Source organism: Enhydra lutris, unplaced genomic scaffold (genome assembly GCF_002288905.1).
Source record: "Enhydra lutris kenyoni isolate GAN:26980312 unplaced genomic scaffold, ASM228890v2 scaffoldscaffold1, whole genome shotgun sequence".
NCBI lineage: Eukaryota > Metazoa > Chordata > Mammalia > Carnivora > Mustelidae > Enhydra > Enhydra lutris.
Genome location: NW_019154085.1, coordinates 90,570,685 through 90,592,538, shown reverse-complemented (window position 1 = coordinate 90,592,538; position 21,854 = coordinate 90,570,685). Strand labels below are relative to the sequence as shown.

The window sequence follows — 21,854 nt, the reverse complement described above, 5'->3', positions numbered from 1 at the left end:
TAATCATTTTTTATGTTGGCCATGGTGGAGCATTCTTGAGATACTGCAAGATCCTAAGGCATCTTTCTCCAGCCCTTCTGCTGTGATACATACCCTGGGCTCACTGTACATAAATAAATTATGCTGGTTCAGTTAAACAGCATTGACAGACCATGAGCTTCATTTTGATAGGCAGATTTGAAATTAGATGCTTTCTTATTTCAGTATCTGCACAGTCCTTACTGCATTCTTAAATTTATACAGGATGATACCCTGAGCTACTGTAATTCTAAACATAGTATGGCAGTTCTACTACTTCCCTTTCCTTCATTCTAGGAAACAGAGTAATCTTTCTAAGACAAGGTCAGATTATTTCATGCTTCCCAAACCCCACAGAAGCTTCCAATTTTACTTAGAATAAATCCAAAGACCTTCTTCTTAAGATGGCAAGGTTCAGGATTGTGTGGACTCCGGTCACGATTCTGACCTAATCAACTCTTATTTTCACGGTGCCAACTCTCTTCAGCTATACCTGCTTTCTTGCTTTTTCTTGATTTATCAAGTTTTCTTCTATCTCAAGGCCTTTAAACTTGCTGTCCCTCTCTTTGGAACACCCATTCCTCAGCTCTCCTCATACCCTAGAGCTTTCTGCTCAAGTGTTAACATCCTTAAAGAATACTCCACTGGTCACTCTGTTTAAAATAGCACCATTTACTTCTATATAGACTGTTCCTTTGTCCTGTTTCATTTGCTTCAAAAATTCTGTAATTATTTGATGAATATATTTAATTCATTTTATTATCTGTCTCCTGCACTATAATGTGAGCTCCAGAAAAGCAGGAAGTTAAGCACTGCTTTCCTCCCAGGTCCCATAAGAGAGAGAGTGACACATTATAGGCATTTACTAAGTATTTGTTGTATGAATAGATAAAATAATGAATTAATGAAAAAAAAAAAACCGTTCAGCACATTTCCTAAAACACTATCTTTAATTTCTGTTGACCATGACTTATCAGCCACATGTTATCGATAAAACTTGTGTTTGATGCTACTCCTTTGTTAATGCAATATATAAACATTTAATCATGCATCCTCACTTATCAAGGCCTTTTTAATATGAAACTTGACCATTCAAGAGGCTTTGTGTAAAATTCCACAGAAAAGACAAAATTATAATTTGTCATCTATGTGATCCACAAATTGTAGTGCTCAAATGGATATTAAAACTGTAATCTAAGTAGCAAAGACTTTTGCAGACGACTGTTATTTTTATGAAAATTAAATTTTCAAACAATGACTGATAGTATAGAGGGAAATTAACCTCCCAAAGATTTCAAAAGTTCATCAAAAGCTTTATTCCTTAATGAGCAATGGCAAAAAATGTTCTTATGGTGGGAGAAGTCTAAAGACAAATTTTTTAGAGTAAAATGTTTTACTCTTAGGTGTCTGTATGATTTCCTTTAAAAGAGAATAAAACACTTTCAACATCTGGCTGTCAAAGGATGTGCTTACAAAAATAAAACTTTTTTAAGATTTTCTAAAATACCCATTAAACTCTACTAAACTCTATGGTAAATACACCAGCTGGACCTGGTTGGTGATCTTATGATTTTATTCTCACTCTCTTAAAACATTTTAGGGATCACAAAAAATTATTCTTAAAGTCCTTGTCCATGTCCTAGGTTTTACTAGATGGTAAGCTCTGTGATGGCAGGGACCTGCTCTGCATTGAATTTCCAGCATAAACATAGTGCCTATGTGAAGTTATAGGTAAAATATTAATATGTCTCTACTTCTTGTAAGTGATCTTTTTCTTTGTCAAAGACATATGGCAATGTTGATAGAGCTAGAATGTATTATGCTAAGCAAAATACGTCAGTCAGAGGAAGATAAATAGCATGATTTCACTCACATGTGAAATTTAAGAAACAAAACAGATGAACACAGGGGGGAAAAAGAGAGAGAGAGAGGCAAACCAGGAGACAGACTCTTAACTAGAGAACAAACTGAGGGTTTTTGGAGGGAAGGTGGGAGGGATTGGTTAAATAGGTAATGGGTATTAAGGAGGGCACTTGTGATGAGCACTGGGTGTTGCAAGTGATCAACCACTAAATTCTACACCTGAAACTAAAATTATACTGTGTGTTAACTAGAATTGAGATAAAAACTTGAAAAAATAAAGTTTTTCATAAGTAAATACAATGAGAAAAGAATTAAGTGCGTAGCTTTAACTTTTTTTTTCTTTTTTTAAGATTTTATTTATTCATTTGAGAGAGGGAGGAAGAGAGAGCACAAGCAGGGTGAAGGGTAGAGGGAAAAGCAAGCTCCCTGCTGAGCAGGAAGCCCAATGTGGGACTCAGTCCTGGAACTCTGGGATCATGACTGAGCCAAAGGCAGACGTTTAACCGACTGAGCCATCCAGGAGCCCTAGTTTTTGCTTTTAAAAATAAGTGTTGAAGTTTAGGTTAAAAATAATATTTCTAAAAGCCAAACCTAAAAAGTTAGATAAACTATATTTATTTGAAAAAAAAAAATCAAGAATCAAGGACAATGTAGCAAATTAACTTGATGTCAGAACAACAGATTTGGAAGATAATTAAAAGTAAACATATTACCTAAACTCCTAGATCACCTAGTAAGTATTATTGATTCTGGCAAAGGAAATGCATGATCTAAACTTCCATAGAGGTTTCTGGAACCAGAGATAAGGTCTGTCCATCTGGATGGACCAGAAAGTCAGCATTGAGAATCTCCCCAACTCATTTCCTTTGCCATCTCTTGTCAGTATCAAAGAGCTGTTTGAATGCAGGACTGACACTTATCTTGCCATCCAATGTTGGCCATACTGGGTAGCTATTTCAACTGTTCAGCTAATCCTACTGACTGGTGTTTGTGCATCATCCAGAAAAGTGGAATGCGTGCCCTGAGATCTTGGTGAGTCCCATCGGAACTGCCCACATGGGCATCTAACTTCAATATCCCAAGATTCTTCTAGGTCCCAAAGTAAGGAAAGATAGGGTCCTGAATGATAGTGAGGATTATGGTAATATGGAAGAGAAACCTAAATCTTCATTCAGTATCTGGTAAGACCAGAAAGGAAGAAAATCCACCACAAGCATATCTCACATGGAGAAGGGACTGAAAGTATTTTCTGAATATTCAGTGTATATCCTTTTTTTGTGACATTTAACTCACAATTCATATATACAAGTTGATATAGATAGATAGATATAAACCCATCTATCCTATAGATATAAATCTATCTATCCTTTTTATTTTATATTCCATCTTTTAAAAATGTTTTAAGGTGGTTGTTAACAATTGTGAATGCTTTATATTGTTTAAGTATGTACATATATAGTGTGATCTACCTCAATTAAGCAGAAAGGATAAATATAACTTTTAGACTTGAAGCCTCTAACACAGCTGGATTTTACAATTCTGAATATAAAATAAATAAAACTCTATCTTTTTTCCTGAGTAGAGAAAAATATATACATCCAGTATATCCTACCTTTCCTTTATGCTGGCATTATAATTATATAATATCACAAACTTTTTCCTCTCTATACACTTTTTCTTAGTACCTGGTGTCATTAAAGTGACCAGATCACAAAAACTACTTTTGGGCTCTACTTCATTGATCATATACTCTATCAATCAAAAAATATATATTAACCACCTCTTCTTCACAAGGCACTAGGAAAGGTGTGGAAGAAATTCTGCTTTGAAGAACAGAATAAACATGTTGTATAAAAGTTGTTTTTATTATTTTAATATACAATGCTTAAATGACAGAATAAGAATGTAATCTGATTGCTGGAAGTTACTGCATTATTTATACAACTACCATTAAAATATGAATTTAAAAAATGCAATGTCAGGCTAATGTGAACAAAGGTAACCTACTGAGGCCTTAGAAACCCTCCTGCTTGGTTAAAATGAAAAAAGAAAACAATGTGCTTCTATTTTGTGTAAAATGCAGTAATTCTAGTATTCCATTTTTTTTTTCATGGAGAAATTCATCAAAATCACAACTTTGCTACCTACTTATTAAACCTGAATGTAACAACCACCATTTCAATGCACAGTCTTCATGCATACTGTGCATATTAAGATATAGTACATTGTGTGTTCCATTTTCCGAACCTAGTAAGCTCAGAGGTTATGAATCATATCCACTCAATAGTTTTATTTAATATGTCAGAGAAAAATCAGGGAGAAAGGTAAGAGGTGTGAGGTAGTAGGTATATGTCCAAAATAAGTGTTGAATACTTTGTAGACATTTTTTCATATAGCTTGTATTTACTAAAGTACACTGGATCTTTACTTCTCAGCAACCTTCTCTCAGTTCCTCCAGTAACATTTATAACTTCATTTTGCAGCTTGGCTCTTTTTCTCTTTGCATGCTGATTTCCCAGCTGTTTGATCTTCCGCTATTACTTACTTCAAAAGCATCTAAACTTAAAATGATATAACTGGTCACAAAACTGAGTGCCAGGGCACTAATGTACACTCTCCGTTATATAAGCAGACAATAACCTTCATTCCCATAAGAGGATATTGATCATATATGAAGGGGTAAGAGTCCTGCTATTTTTACTCATCTCTTCTTATATTGGACAGATAAAATTATTACTATAAAATTATTAAAATAAAAGCCATTATCATGCCTTTGTGTTTTTTATTTTCAAAAGGACACATAATAGCATTAGTCATTTCATTTTGATCAAACACAGAGCTATGTTGAGAAAAACACTCTGATCTAGTATATGACCAATGCTCTTTGCCACAATGAGATAGGTGTTTGAGTGTTTACAGAGATAGTGAAGCAGCCACTCAAGATAAATATTCTTTTTTCTTTGTTTTCTCATTTAAGTATAAAATTCTTTGGTTTAAAAAAAAAACACTGAAATATTTATGAAAGGTTTCCTGTTTAAGGTGTTAGGCATAAAATCTTCCTCATAATCACCTCCTGGATTTCTGCTTTTTCTGTAAATTTATTTCTAACAAAAACATTACTTGTTATCATTGCAACCTCACTATTGATTCACTTAATATTTTCCCTTTAAGCCAATCCTGATTTTATTTCTAACTGAATGGAAAACAATGTGAATTATTTCTGGAATGCCGTTGTTAGCAATCAAGAAATCTTTGTCTATACTATTTCATTTGCCTATGTTTAATCATTGAACTAGGTTATTCAATGGGACTGAATATTACTTCTGGAGAAAATCATACACTCATACACACTGGTTTCCTATAAATCTATACCTGGGTTTACTTATTGTGCATAAGATTAAACATGGAGACAACTTGTTTCCAAGTTCAGGTTGTAATCTTGAAATGTATGACTTGATTCAGAACTTAGTTACAGGCTTTGCAGATACCACACCCGAGAGCCACCTGTGTCTCCCAGCCATGGTCAACCCCACCATGTTCTTCAACATTGTCATGGACAGTGAGCCCTTGGGACAAAGTTTCAAAAAGAGCAGAGAATGCTCATGCTTTGAGCATGGGGGAGAGAGTTTGGTTTCAAAGAATCCTGCTTTCACAGGATTATTCTGGGATTTCTGTGCCTGGGTGGTGACGTCACACGCCATCATGACACTGGTGGCAAGTCCATCTATGGGGGGAATTTGATGATGAGAATTTCATCCTGAAGCACATGGGTCCTGGGATCTTGTCTGTGGCAAATGTTGGACTCAACACAGAGAGTTCCCAGTTTTTCATCTGCACTGCCATGACTGAGTTGTTGGATGGCAAACATGTAGTTTTTGGCAAAGTGAAAGATGACATAAATATTATGGAAGCCACGGTGTGGTTTGTGTCCAGTAATGGCAAGGCCAGCAAGAAGATCACCACTGCTGATTGGACGAATCTGATTTGACTTGTGTTTTATCTTAACTACCAGACAATTCCTTCAACAGCTCAGGAAAGTATCCCTTTGCCCCCATCTGCTCAAAATACTTTATAATTTTTGCGCTCTTGCTGCAGTTCTATGGTTCTATATTTTTCTTACTCCCTTCCAAGTCCAGCTGGATTGCAGAGTTGTTATGATTTTGAAATACTAAATGAAAATAACAACAGAAGAACTTAGTTACTAACCTGCAAAATTGGGAATGATATCTGTCTCTTAAAAACACAAAAACTTTAATTGAAATATTGCTGACAGAGGCATAAATTCATCTTTTCTCATTTCAGATTCAAACCAGGAAACACATTTTTGGTGAATGCTTAAAAACTGTTTGATATTTCATGATCCCATTCCTCAACACAAAAATCCAACCAAATCCAGATGTCACAGATGTTTGTTTCTAAAAATGCCACAGTACTGACCTTGTTGTTTACTCCAAGATGACATCTATCAAGAGCCCCCTAACAGAAATCTCCAGGAAGGAATGGAAGCATCTCTTCTCTACCTAGGTGGTCTCTACCTCTGAGGTCAGGTCCATGAGATTAAGTCAATTAGCTAGTGATAATGGCTAAAATCATACTAGTAAATCTTATAATAGATTCAAAATTTATTGAGGAATTGCATCTTGTTAACAAGGTTGAAAATATAAATATTGATCTTCAAAAAAATTAGATGCCAACAATACAATCAGAACAAAAATAGAATAGGAATGGACTTAAGCTTATATGATAAAATTTGAATTTGACAGAAAAATTAAGACTTCATGATGAAATTAAGATCAGCAACCTGTGACTTGGGCAAATTGATCGCATTAAAATTAATGGCTACATGTGAAAATGCATATATTACAATCTATAGTCCACGCAATTAGAATCTGAATAAGGTAAAGAATGAAATTTTCACTATATAATTTACATGCAAACTAACAGATCCCAATAAAATTAATTCATTAAAGTTAAAATAACAGTAAAAAATTGAGGACATTTATGAGCACTTGATAGAAAATTAATCAAGGAAATTTTTTGAAATTTTTACATTTGTCAGTTTTTTATTGAATTGTTAGTACACATAAATATGTAACCAGAATATTTGAGAAGTTAAATGTCATTGTGAAATGCTGGGGTGAAAAAAAAAACAAAAAACACAAAAACTAATACTCTATAGAAGATGTAGAATATAATGGTTAAAAGCTCAAACTCACATGTAAAATAACTCTGATTCTAATACTCTGGTTTCTCTTCAGATCGTATAAATCTTTCACCTTTTAAAATAACTCTGATTCTGGGGCTCCTGGGTGGCTCAGTGGGTTAAAGCCTCTGCCTTTGGCTCAGGTCGTGATCCCAGAGTCCTGGGATCGAGCCCCGCATCGGGCTCTCTGCTTGGCCGGGAGCCTGCTTCCCTTCCTCTCTCTCTGCCTCTCTCTCTGCCTGTCTCTGCCTACTTGTGATCTCTGTCTGTCAAATAAATAAATAAAATTTAAAAATAAAATAAAATAAAATAACTCTAATTCTAAATCTTTGCTCTACCAAATGTGTGACCTTAAGCAATTATTTAACTGTTCTAATCCTCATTTTTTCCTTTCTTTCAAATCCTCAGTTTTTTCATCTGCAACATGTCAGTGATATATTATTGCCCATCCCACATTTTTGTAAATATTTTATGGCCTACTAGAAATCAAATGCACAGTGTTGGGTACATAATGAGCTTGCTCCTTGGTTAAATGGACTGTTACCATTAGACATAAAGTTTATCAACTGCTGGGGTGCCTTGGTGCCTCAGTGGGTTAAAGCCTCTGCCTTTGACTCAGTCTTGATCCCAGGCTCCTGGGATTGAGCCTGGCTTCTGGCTCTCCACTCAGCAGGGAGCCTGCTTCCTCCTCTCTGTCTCTGCCTGCCTCTCTGCCTGCTTGTGATCTCTGTCTGTCAAATAAATAAAAAAAGAAAAAAAAGTTTATTAACTGCCTATCTTTCCATGTTGAAATTTTAATATAATCAATCTTTCTTTCTTCCACCCTCTCTAAAAAGGCCTCTTTTTTTTCTATATTAACGCTTTCCCAATATTCTTGATTTGAAACTTTCCTACCCTTTTTATATTACTTGGTCATTTGCCTTAATTCCTGAAACTAGAGCAACATTGCTGTTATTTTTTTTCTACTCACATTATATTCTTTGTAATATATATTTTATGCTATTTATATCACTATATATAATTATATCACTTTGAGTTTGAATAGATTCACAGTCTGTCAGCAAGGTCTGCAATTATATAATAACACCTGCTTACTTTATATGATGTTCAAAAATCAATTTTCTTAATTCCACCTACCCAAATAGACCAAGAGAGAAAATAAGTATTCCTAAATATCAGCTCTTTCGATTTTGAAGTTAGCTTTCATGCATTAGTTGCTTCTTTTCCCAGAATAAATCTTGCTAGTTCTCATAGGACAAACTTTTCAGACCATCCCAATAATCCCACTCTGAAAGTACTTGGATCTATGAATACCCTTCAAGAACATGACGGGTGAATCTGAACTCCACGGGTTTGAGCACTGAGCATAGAAATCACATTTTGCATGTTTGACAAAGCGCTCCTGTTGGTACTTATGCAAAGCGTAGTTTTAATTTAGTAGATGGAGAAACTGAAAAGAGGTAAATAACTTCTAAGATTATGTAAGTGACAAAACCTAGATTCAAAGTCAGATCTGTCTGATGCCGAAGCCCATGTACTTTCTTATTCCCAGCTACCTCCTCTATTCTAGGCCCTATTCATCAATAAATACTATTCACATAATGTTAGTATTTTTTTAATATTAACAAAACATAAACTTTGTTACTTTTAACATTGGAGCACAAAGTAACTACATTTTATAATTTATGTTTGTTAATTTTCTATGTTGCTTATTGTTTGAAATAAAATTAAATGTTTCAGCACCATTTCTGGAATATATATATATATATATATATATATATATATATACACACACACACACACATATATATGTATATATATTTATATTGATATTTATATATATAAATGTAAATGTACATGAGGAAACACATACGTATATATACAATATGTGTATATACCGATGCATGTGAAAGACATGTGCATATGTATGTGTGTATGTTTGCTTTTGAAGTATACAGATATACCTATACATATGTACATATGTTTTGTATATATTCATGTGTCTATATATACAGCGTAAATACACAAACATTGAGACATGACTTTCTTGGTGTTTCTTGATATTTTCTAGACAAATGGTGTTATTCCAGTTATCTTCTTTGGATAAATGAAGTATGGTATTTTGAATACTAATGGGAAAATGTGTTATAATTAAGTGAAATAATTTTCTAGTTTTTCTTTGCATTTAAATGGAGTGAAAATTATGAAATTATAAGTCAAAACATGTTATATTCATAACAGCTTGCAAAGTTATTTTTAAAATTCTGCCTGTAAATGCTTTCTTTACAAAAGTATCTAAAATCCAAATGTCTACATATGTTAAATATTTTAGAGAAATATAGTTTTAAGTCTATATTCACATAAATTTATATGACTAGTGGACACAATATTTTTCTGAGAGAATACTGAATAATATTTCAACATAGCATGAAGTAATACCACTTCTCAATATCAAAATAGAGCAAAAATAGATATTTAAAAGTAAATTATCTAAAAGAAATTCTAGCTATTCCCTCATACATATTAATATCTAAATACTCTTCATGAATTTTTAGACTTTTAAAAATCTGTATTTAAAGAAATACCTCTGAAGAAAAAAGCTTTAATGACATTTATTAATTTTCTAGTATTTTTTCTAATTTTCTAATGATTTGAAAATGAAAAAATGGCCTATTAATTAACATAAATATTACTTTGATTACAGATTTCGATCAAATAGAGGATTAGAGGGATTTAGTTCCTTCTCCATCTACCAACTAGTAAAACAGCAGTAATGGACCTTAGTTTCAAGAGATGAAAAGTTAGCTAGACACAAAGAAATCTTTATAACAATAAAAAAAAGTTTAAAGATATAACATTTAGTTACCAGTGGCAAAATAAATAGAATTAAAACTATATTTTGAGAGACTATAATTTTAGAGACCTTTATGGACCATTCCATCTATAGGTTGAATGAATTCTTAAATAATTAACGTTGTTACACACTCACAAAAAACATATACAAATACTCACACTTTCCAGGTGTCTTAAAATAGCTTCTTCTACTCTTTATATATTATATTGTCAGTGAGCTATAGTACTGCACTTCAAACTCTCCTCTTTTTTCTATACTTTTTAAAAACATATGTGTTAGAGCCTCCCATTTATTCACTCATTCAAAAAATATTTATTGAAGGTATAGTATACATAATGAGCTGGCATATAATTTATCATCCAAGCAGAGACATTTGTGAAAGTGTAATAGGTGTTGGTAACAAGAAAGAAGGTGTTGGTAATAATCATATCAGGTCAGCAGGCACAAAATGGAACAGTCCTGGGCAACTGGGGAATATGGGCATATGGTCTATATACGTGCTGGGGACAAATCACCAGTGGTCCCTGCTCTCATCAACCATACCGTCTCCAGGACAAGTTAGACCCAAATCAGAAAATCAGGGTTTTTGTTTGTTTGTTTGTTTGTTTGTTTGTTTTTGTTTTTGTTTTTGTGGAATAGGGTGGAGAATGTGAAGAGTTGTGGTTATCAGATCATTCTCTGGAAGTAATGTTTAAGCTGAGAAATGAAGCAAAGGAAAAAATACTGATATGGGTAAGCACAGAGGGTAGGATAGGATTTAGGGTTAACATAATGAAAAAGAACTTTCCAGGCAGAGGAAATCATACATGACAAATTTGAGGTAGAACAGCTTGAAAAACTGAAAATCTAGTAAGCCTTAAGTCTCAAGAATCACACAGGAATGATCTGAAATCCCAGGAAACAGGTTTTGCAAGGTCCTTAAAGATACAGCAAGGATTTTGAATTTTTATTTAATTGCGACCTAGTGCGGTTAAGCAGAGAAGTTATATAATCCCATTCTTAAAGCATATCACTCTGGCAGTTTATGGAACACAATTTATAGAGTTAAAGACAGAAGTTGGAAACTGTCTACAGTTGCAACAAGAATAGCAATTGTGATGATTAGCTAGACAAGGATACTGGTGATGGGATTGGGGAGAAAGGGACTGACCCAAGGTATATTTTAGAAGTAAAACTGATCAGATTATATCTCTAGAACATTGATCTTCAACACATTTTCTGAACTCTGGCAATATTTTAAACTGCCTTTTAAATATTTTCAGCATAGACCTTTCTTAGGTCCATCAAATTGAATAAATCTAACACTAACCTCAAGATAATGTTCTCAAAGCCTGTTCTTCATCTGGTATTCCCTATATCAATTGTGATTTTTCCCATTTAATTCAAGGTGGAAACCAAAGTTACATAAGTATATCTCCTCCCTCCCTTCACTTGCCACATTCAAATGACCATCAATTCCTGTCAATTTTTTTTCTCTAAATCTTTGAAATACAGCCTTCACCTATTTCACCAATCTTTCATAAAGGTTAGTGGTGCTAAAGCACCACTATCCTTTATGGGGTAGTGGCAATTATATCCTACCCATAGCACTTTCAAGGAAAGAACTATTTAAGTTCTTTGAAGATTTTATTTATTTATTTGACAGACAGAGATCACAAGTAGGCAGAGAGGCAGGCAGAGAGAGAGAGGAAGGGAAGCAGGCTCCCCGCTGAGCAGGGAGCCCGACGTGGGGCTCGATCCCAGGACCCTGAGACCACGACCTGAGCCGAAGGCAGAGGCTTAACCCACTGAGCCACCCAGGTGACCCACTATTTAAGTTCTTTGAATCGCACATTCTAACTTCTCTCCAGTCTGCATGCTACTAATGGAACAGCTCGGACTAATTTTGTAGTTGAAATATTCAAAAAATGTAACTTCCTTTCTTTCAGGAGCTCAAGGATTTGATTTTTGTTAAAGAACTTATTAAATTCGGGGTGCCTTGGTGGCTCAGTCAGTTAAGCATCTGCCATAGGCTCAGATCATGATATGAGGATCCTGGGATTGAGTCCCTCATCAGGCTCCCTTCTCAGTGGGGAGTCTGCTTTTCCCTCTGCAACCCCTGCCCTCTGCCCCACCCCTGCTCATGTGCATGTATGCACTATATCTCTTTCCCAAAATTAAATAAATAAAATCTCAATAGATAAATAAATAGACCAATAATCTTATAAGTAAAATATAAAAAAATAATTTATCAAACTCAACACCCCAAAACCAAAATATCCAGTCAAGAAATGGGAAGAAGACATGAACAGACATTTCTCCAAGGAAGATACACAAATGGCCAACAGACCCATGAAAAAAAACATGCTCATCACTTGGCATCAGGGAAATACAAATCAAAACCACGGTGAGATACCATGTCACACTGGTCAGAATGGCTAAAATTAACAAGTCAGGAAACAACAGATGTTGGTGAGGATGTGTAAAAAGGGGATCCCTCTCATACTGCTGATGGGAATGCAAGCTGGTGCAACCACCCTGGAAAATAGTATGGAGGTTGCTCAAAAACTTGAAAATAGAGCTGCTCTGTGACCCAGCAATTGCACTACTGGGTTTTTATCCAAAGGATACTCATGTAGTGATTTGAAGGAGCACACGCACCTCAATGTTTACAGTAGCAGTGTCCACAATAGCCAAATGATGGAAAGAACCCACATGTCCATTGACAGATGAATAGATAAAGAAGATATATATTTACCACATCTACTTTGAGTACTGAATAGTACTCAGCCATCAAAAAGAATGAAATCTTGCTATTTGCAAGGAGGTGGGTGGAACAGGAGGGTATTATGCTAAGTGAAATAAATCACTCACAGAAAGACAAATGTCATATGATTTCATTCATATGTGGAATTTAAGAAACAAAACAGATAAACAAACATAGGACAAGGGAAGGAAAAATAAGAAGAAAACAGGAGGGAGAGAAAACATAACTATTGGAAATAAACTGGGTTGCTGGAGGGGAGGTGGGTGGAGCTATGGGGTAACTGGGTTATGGGCATTAAGATGGGCCCTGGGTTTTATATGAAACTGATGAATCACCAAATTACCTCTGAAACTAATAATACACCATATGCTAATTAAATTGAATTGAAAAAAAAAAGACAAGAGTGCACAACAAGAGAGATTGCTTCCTTAATTTTGTGGTTGTTGTTGTTGTTATGTTACATATTAATGTCATAATACTTGGCTTAAACCAAATAGTTTGAATGCTTGCAATGCTAGTATCAGACTCACTTTGAATCCTCTTCTCCTGATCTTCTGGGTCTGCCGAATCATAAGAATTAGGGCTCACCAAAAAAGGAAATAACAAAAGCTACATGTGCTTAGCTGGCATCAGCATTACATTTTTTTTTTTTTAATTCCCTAAGGCAAGTGGATTATTATCTTGATGGGTAAGACCTTGGTAACAAAAGTGGGAGTATATTTGTGTTAATGTGCTTATACTGTATTTTAGTAGTAGAAAAATGAAGAAACCTCAGGACACAAAATTCAATGTATTCTATAGACATTCATGAAGTTTATATAAGTGAACCAATCCCGTTTTTGTTTTGAATTTGTAAATTAAACTATTTTAATATTTCTCTGCTTTGAGAAATATGTACTTTTAGATTCTTGTTCTGCTCTCAAAAAGAGATGATATGATACTAAAAAAAAAAAAAAAAACTTTATAGGAGAAATCATTTTCCTTGGGGGAAATATTAATTCTCAACATGCTACTCTATTGGCAAAGTCCTTTTTGTTTTTAATTTCTGGATACTACTTTGAGTTTTCTGTTTTCTAATATAAAAGGCAGAGATTTATCAGAAACTTCAGGAGAGATGAAGTCAGTGCATCTGGCACCAAGACAGAAAGAGTTTAGGTGAATCATTTTAAAGACTGGCCTGATAGCATTACAATTCAGAAGCAATAAAACTAGAGCATTTCATTAAAATAATATTTTCCTTAGATCCAAACAGGACTAGTGAGCCAGGGAAAGGAATTGTACCATTTGACTGAAGGACATAATAGGCTGAGGAACTTGATTTAAATGGTTCCTGAGGTAAGTTCCTGAGGCAGTGCCCACCACTAAAATGACTTGGGAAGAACTCAGAAGAAATACATGTGAAAATTCACATCACCACTAACTTCTGGTAATGACAGAAAATTTGCCCCAACATTAAGGAGAGCTATCCTATAATTACAAGGCCAACAGGCCTGGATTAAGAAACACAACTAATAACAGGAATATTTAGCCAGGGAAATAAAGTAAATGCATTAAAATAGAAGTTAACATGTATTATTTTCACAACCTCATTGTATATTCCCTAGCTCAGAAATAGTAAATCCAAATGAATAGTAAACCAAGTAATCATATAATACTGTATACATGTTACTTCTTAAAGAGTACCTTAGCCCCTTTCCCTAATTATAGTCTGTAATATTTATTTTTCTTCACCCATTCCAGGAAGCAACTGAACAACCTGGCCGTACATTTACGAAATAAAAACTGGAAGAAGTCATTTTACCTATGAAGACATGGCTTCCCAAATAGCTAATGTGTTAGAGGGAAAATATGAAAGAAGGAGATTGTAGTTTGTCATATATTCCACAAAGCTAAGAGGTCATGGAAGCAACTATTTTGATTAGAAGAAAATACCACATGGTCTAGAACATGTAGATGAAAGGCTCATAGACACTAAGCATCAGGTTAAGAGACATGTATATCGCTCTGCTTTTAAGCTGAAGGTTTAAGAAAGTCATCTGAGTAGAATCAAAGGCAAATTATACATAATGATTATTATCTAACAGCAGGTTTGCCTTCTAAGATCAAAAAACAATTGAAAGGGGTACCTGACTGGCTCGGACAGTAGAGTGTGAGACTTTTGATCTCAGGGTCATGACTTCAAGCCCCACATTGGATGCAGAGCTTATTTAAAAAAGAATAAAAAATCATAAGGGCGCCTGGGTGGCTCAGTCAGATAAGCGTCTGACTCTCAATCTCAGTTCAGGTCTTGATCTCAGAGTCGTTTAAGTTCAAGCCCTGTGTTGGGCTCCATAGTGTACATGGAGCTTACTTAAAAAACAAACAAACAAACAAACAAAAAATATATACACACACACACAATTGAAAAATAGAAAACATAATTCTAATGTATAGAAACTTCAGAAAAAAGAGAAATGAATTTCATCCAAAGGCATAGGAAATAATATGCTTCTGAAAATGGGTAGTAACAGAAGAACATATTAAAAAATGGCCTGACTTCTAAAGTTTATAGAATGCAAAATAAATTAAATTTAAAAAGACATTATGAAGGAGTAGCAGAAAGTCAAAAGAAAAGAAAATGCTATTAAAAAGCAAGGGACTGAGGTAAAAAGGAAGATATTTGAGATAGGAAAGATTATAGGAAATTCAGTAGGCAAAAACAAAATTAAAATTTACAAGTGGCACAGTAAAGAACACAATTGCCATTTTCAAACACTGAATTACCGATGAGAAGGATCTGAGACACCCCGTGATAAATTTGTAGAGATAAAAATAAGTAAAAATAGAATAGATATGGAGGGAACTTAGAGGCTACTGAACTATAAAATGACTAAAAAACTGGAACAAAAGCAGTAATCAAAGATAAAATTTTTGACTACGTAACTAATGAAAACACTGCACATGAAGAGTAAAAAACAGGAAAAAATTAGTGAGAGAGATCCATTTAGACTTATTCTGGACAATTTTCACATTCACAACCATATATACTCAAACTTCAAGACAGGAAAATAAAATTATATACAAAGTGGATTATAATAAGCCATATATGGTTTTCATCCGTAGTTCCTGGCACAAAGCTCCTAAAATCCTTAGAATTTCCTGAGTGATAGTCTTCTAATATTCATAAGAAGCCCCTTTTGAGCACACTTGAGTTCATGCTAATGAGGTGACAAGGTGGGACCCCTGGATAGTCTTAGGATAGGACAGGTAACCAGACAAGTGATTAGAAACTTTGAACTTTCAGCCCCACTCTCTAACCTCTGTGAAGAGGAAAAGGATCTGGGGGGTCTGCAGAATAATCTCTGTAAAAACTCCCAAACAAAGATGTTTGTGGGTTTCTGGGTTCATAAAAACCCCCCCATGCTGGGAGGATGGTACACTCCTGTTTCATGGGAACAGAAGCTTCTGCGTTTAGGATATTGTAGACCTCGCCCTATGTATCTCTTCTTCTGGTTGTTCATCTGCACTTTTTATAATAGCCATCTTAGGGACGCCTGGGTGACTCAGTGGGTTAAAGCCTCTGCCTTCGGCTCAGGTCCTGATCTCAGGGTCCTAGGATCGAGCCCCTCATCGGGCTCTCTGCTTGGCCAGGAGCCTGCTTCCTCCTCTCTCTCTCTGCCTGCCTCTCTGCCTACTTGTGATCTCTGTCTGTCAAATAAATTAAAAAAAAAAAATCTTTACAATATCCATCTTAATAAACTGGTGAATTTAAGTAAACATTTCTGAGTTTTCTAAGCTACTCAAGCAAATTAATCAAACCAGAGGAAAGGGTCATGGGAACCTCTGGTTTATAGCCAGTCTGTCAGAAGTATAAATGGGACTTAAAACAGGTGTCTGGAGTGGGGGCAGTCTTGTGGGACTAAACCCTTAATCTGTGGGATCTGATGGTATCTTCCGGTAAATAGCATCAGAATCATATTAAATTCATAGTATACTCAGTGTCTTCTGAAAATGGGAGAACTGCTTGGTGGTGTAGGAAAGAAAAAACAACAGTTCAAAGGAACAAAATTCACACCGACTTCACTTACCTCTATTACCAAAATTGAGAAGAAAATGAAGTGTTAAAACAGAGTTCAGGGAGAAAAACATTAGAAAACAAACAACAACAACAACAACAACAACAATAGAATCTGGCAGGTTTCTTTTCATGTACAAAAAGAACTTAACAATATTATCACAAATGTAGGCATAGAAATAAACTGTTTAAGTACTATTTTAAAATAGTTTGTTGAAGACTCCTAATAGCCCATCTAAAAAAATAAATCCAGATCTGAATAACTACACAATGGAAGAAAACAGATATAACCTATTTTATATTACTGAGACTAGTTAAACATGTTTAAAAAATTATTGAAGATGGTGTTAAAAAGCTTGATGTAAGTTTCAAAAACTATTCTTGAAGTCAAGATTTTTTAAAAAGACTTTATTTATTTGCGAGAAAGAGCACGAGCAAGAGAGAACACAAGCAGTGGTGTGGGGAGGGGAAGAGGAAGAGGGAGAAGACAGACATTCCACTTAGCAGGGAGTGGGACATGGGGCTCAATCCCAGGACCCTAGATCATGACCTGAACCAAAGGCAGATACTTAACTGAGCCACCCAGGTGTCCCAAAATCAAGATTTTAAAAATAAATACCAGAGCTCTCGATTTAAATTCACAAATGATATTAAAAAACTCTAAAGCTTTGAGGTTATTAAATGAAGTTGGAAAAAAAAAAGTTGCACTACTTATTTTATTTGTTAGCATCTCCCCCCCCAAATCCAGTGGTTGCTCCATTAGTCATCCATTCAAAGGAAAGACCTCTATTTATACTCAGGAAAATTGGAAATTTCTGAAATGCCCAATTATTACAGGATATTTAGAGAAATTATGATGTACTCACTTGATAAAGTACCACCAAAATCATGACATATAAATTTCTATTTTTATGTAACCATAACAACCAGCAGATTTAGTGACTGGTGTGTCATTTCCCACTATGGAATAGTGGGAAAAGTATTATGATACAAAATGCCTATCCAATTTGGATTAGGTTTGATTGAACATCTTACACATATGTGTATGTATGTATAGATGTATATGTCATATGTATTAAGTACCATTAAAATAACTGATTCTAAAATTTTCCTTATAACAAAATACTTTGGGTGTCATTAACTTCCATTATAAATCATGGATATGCTGCTATTTTTATTGCTGGAACCCTCTGCTATAGTTTTGAATTTTAATGATTTCTTATTACAGTTACCTATAATAGATAGTAAGTGACAATCTTGCCATTATATGATCGAAATTAAGCATTTCCTTAATATCTGGGAATTTGTGTTACAATATCAGCATTCAACATTTGTTTATTTCTGAGGTAACTGTACATACGAGCATGTCCTGGGTAGCAATTTTCACAATAAACGTCAAAGTCAATGTTTAACAAAACAAAAATGAGTTTTTATATATAATTGGTATTTTATGCATAGGCATAAATGGCTACATATGTGCCTATCTCATTTTAGGAGAAACTTGGAAATATAGAGCTGGGAGTATGTGTTAGTTTTATATGAACATGAAGAAAAAATGTAAAAAGTTTTCCAGTTAAATATGAAAAATAAAATATATTTATCATCACACCCTTCTAAAAGTCTACATAAATGAAAATAAAGACATTACAACATACATACAAATTTTAAAAATGAAATTATACCAGAGATCAGATGATCAAATCATCAGATTTGGGAAAGATGGATGTTAAGTATCTATAATTTTTTGCCACTGCATAATCCCAGAAGAACCCAGGAATTAGAAATGGCAGGTAGTGCTGCTGGCAGGGTATGGGCGAGTCTGAAAAATAGAAGATTTGTTTGAGTATGATTTAAGAAGCCCTTACATATGAGGACAGAAGATGAGGGGTATACTATGGAGAAGCTGATCCACAGAAAATCTGGACTTCAAAACACCAGTCAGAGCTAAGGTTGAACTCATCAAAGGAGAAGGGGTTTAAGGAAAAGTCAGCATCCTGAGCAGAGATAACCCACTATGGCTATCAAAGGACAATGAAATAACACCATATATTTGAGGAACAGCTCCAACATGAAAGGCCCAGACAAAAAGAATAATATATTGAAAAGGAAAATGAAGAAAACAGAAAGAATACAGGAAAATAATGTATACTAAGGAATATCCCAAAAAGAGAGTTAGAAAATTATAGTATGGTAGCAAAAGCTTAAAAATCAACAGAAAAAAAAAATTGGAAGATAAATTTGAGATCCCCCAGAATATAACACAATAAAGCAATGACATAAAGTTGGCATTTTTCAGAAATGTAAAGTTGTAAAAATTTATTTTATTGAATATTTTGGGGGAAGCTAGTGAGAAGACATATACATATCTCTTAAGAAAATAATATAATACAATAGTGATAGGTACCATAAGAAAAGGAGAGAAAAAAGAAATAACTAGTAATTCCATGGAGAATAGGAAGTTGTATAAGATAATATAACCATAATATACTACTTGGTTTAACCATTATTAAGATGTATATGATAATAAGTATATGGAAAGAGTAATGATGAAATTAAATATAATTGTAATATAACCATAATGGAAGGATGGGGTAGGAAATATGCATTAGGGGGGGAAGTCTGTAAACTATATAAGAAATCCAAGCCCTTTTTGTTCATGTCTGAAAGGGAAAGATAATATATGAAACTGAATTACAAGGAAATAGAAGTATTACGTATTTTACATACATACACACACACACACACACACATATGTATACATTATCATATATATAGGTATGGAGAGAGAGAGAGGGAGCGAGAGAGAGAGGGAAAGAGAGAGAGAGAGGGAGCGAGAGAGAGAGGGAAAGAGAGAGAGAAGTGACAAGGAATAGGTAAGTGAGTTTAAATTAATGGCATCTGGGAAATGGTAATGAGATCGGGAAATACTGCATAGTTGATTACTAGTTTATACAATTTATAAAACTACTTGATTTTAAAATTATGAATACAAAACTTTGATAAAAATACAAGTGAAATTTCAAAATAATGCTTAAAAATAAGAAACTAAAATGTTAAAGGTAGGTATATCCAGGTGATCAGATTATGAGTGTTTTTAATTTTCTTTATTATACGTCATATTTGTATAATGAAACTTTTCTTCAATGAACTTGTATTACTATTCTTTTGAATCTGTATTACTATTACAAACAGATTTAAAAAGACAGAAAAAAACTGAGGAAATTGTGATTTTAAAATAGCTCAGCAATTGTAATTTTAAAATAGCTTATTATAAACAAATTATGAAATTAAAGAAGATGATTTTTTAAAAATATATTTTATTTATTTATTTGAGAGAGAGAGAGTGAATGAGAGAGCATAAGCAGGGGGAGCAGCAGAGAGAGGGAGAAGCAGGCTCCCCACTGAGCACAGAGCCCGACGGGGGGGCTGGATTCCAAGATTCCAGGATCAAGACCTAAGCCAAAGACAGACACTTAACCCACTGAGCATCCAGGTGCCCTAAAGATAAATAATATCTGAAAATAAATATTTTGATATTTAACATATTTTATAAGAATAAACATGTAAAGGAATATACACCTTGATCTTTAGCAGATATTTTAAAGACTGTTAACACTTAAACTTTGAAGATTGACTGGATAATTGGAATAAATGGATTTGGCATCTTGTTAAAAAAGAAACTGTTCCATTATATTTTTCTGTATACTTTTTTAAAATGCTGAATATTAGTCTCGCTTCATCAGTGTGAAGCATTTTCCTCTAAGTGAGAAGAGATGGTTTTTATTACTAATTCAGAAGATTTTTTCCCTCAATAACATAGATTGAAGTTATAAATGGGATTTCCCACACTTACTCCATTTTGGGCCATATGTTTAAGAGAAATTATGCTTACTCATAAGAGACAAGAAGGAGTGCTAAGCAAAAATGAGTTTGACATCTGAAACGTATTGCGAAGGGTCTCTTACTATCATAAAGAAACATCTGCTCTCTGTGTTGTTCACTGTCTTTACTAGATTGTCATTTGAAATACTACTGTCTGGGCATTGCATTTTCCCAAACATCAATAAGTATAATCATTACTGTCAAATGATAGCATTAAATAAATTCTACCCAGGGTTTCCTAAATGGGCAGAGTTGTCCCAGGATGACACAAGAGAAACTTTTATGGGTTCTTAAATTCAATTGGATTATGTACATGAGGTATCTCATATCTCTCTGTATTTTCAGCCCCTCTTGAATTATGCTCAAAAAGCAGTAGATTTTCAATAATTGACTGACCTTGTATTTAAGTAAGTAATTATGAATTTCTTCATTCATCAGTGAAATAAGGTTTAGGTTTTTCCCATACTTTAAAAATATAGTGGTTTCCAAATTCTATATCCATTAACCTTGATGGTAATCATCTGTTATATTTTCTATATTTCTAGTAAATGAATTTTGAATTATCTTAATTCAATAATTTCAATAAATTTCTAAATATTTCAATAATTTTTCTTAACATTGTCAGGGATACAAAATATCAAAACACTTCTATAGCTCAAGCCAGATTTTTTAAATGTTCATAGCAAATCTGTCTCTTGTACAATTAAGCTAATTCACTAATTAAACTAACTCACTAATCTGCCTGCACTTCAAACCCTGTCAGCTCACTTATTTGATCCTCATATACGTTCTGACCATTTTGATGTGATCTTTTCATTTCTGGCATTGTATTTACTTTCTATACACTGCATATTTTAAAAAAATCACTTTTCTAACATTGGAGTAGAATGGTTTCTACCGTTTAGTCTTTTTTTTTTTTTAGATTGTTATTTTTATTTATTTAAGAGTGAGAGAGAGAGCATGAGTGGGGGTAAGGGGCAGAGGGAGAAGGAGAAGGAGACTTCCCTCTGAGCAAGGGACTTGACACCCCGCTATGTCCCAGGACCCTGGGATCATGACCTGAGCTGAAGGCAGACTCTTAACCAACTGAGCCACCCAGGTCCCCCTACCATTTAGTCTTGGCATAATTTACAACTTTAAACTTATCTAAGTGGAAAAAGAAATGCTTATTGCCCTTTTCTTAATTTACTAGTGATTCATCTAATCAGTTTGGTTCAATTTTGTGTTTATGAAG

The 21,854-nt window shown here is 34.2% G+C and overlaps 1 protein-coding gene and 1 pseudogene across 1 annotated transcript in view; one reads left to right on the top strand and one right to left on the bottom strand.

Annotated features, from left to right (window-relative positions):
• The window catches only part of LOC111140884 (LDL receptor related protein 1B), a 1,957,146-nt gene that overhangs the window by 408,669 nt on the left and 1,526,623 nt on the right, over nt 1-21,854 (bottom strand). The gene's annotated exons all lie outside the window — the stretch shown is intronic.
• On the top strand, nt 5,401-5,869 carry LOC111143225 (annotated as a pseudogene).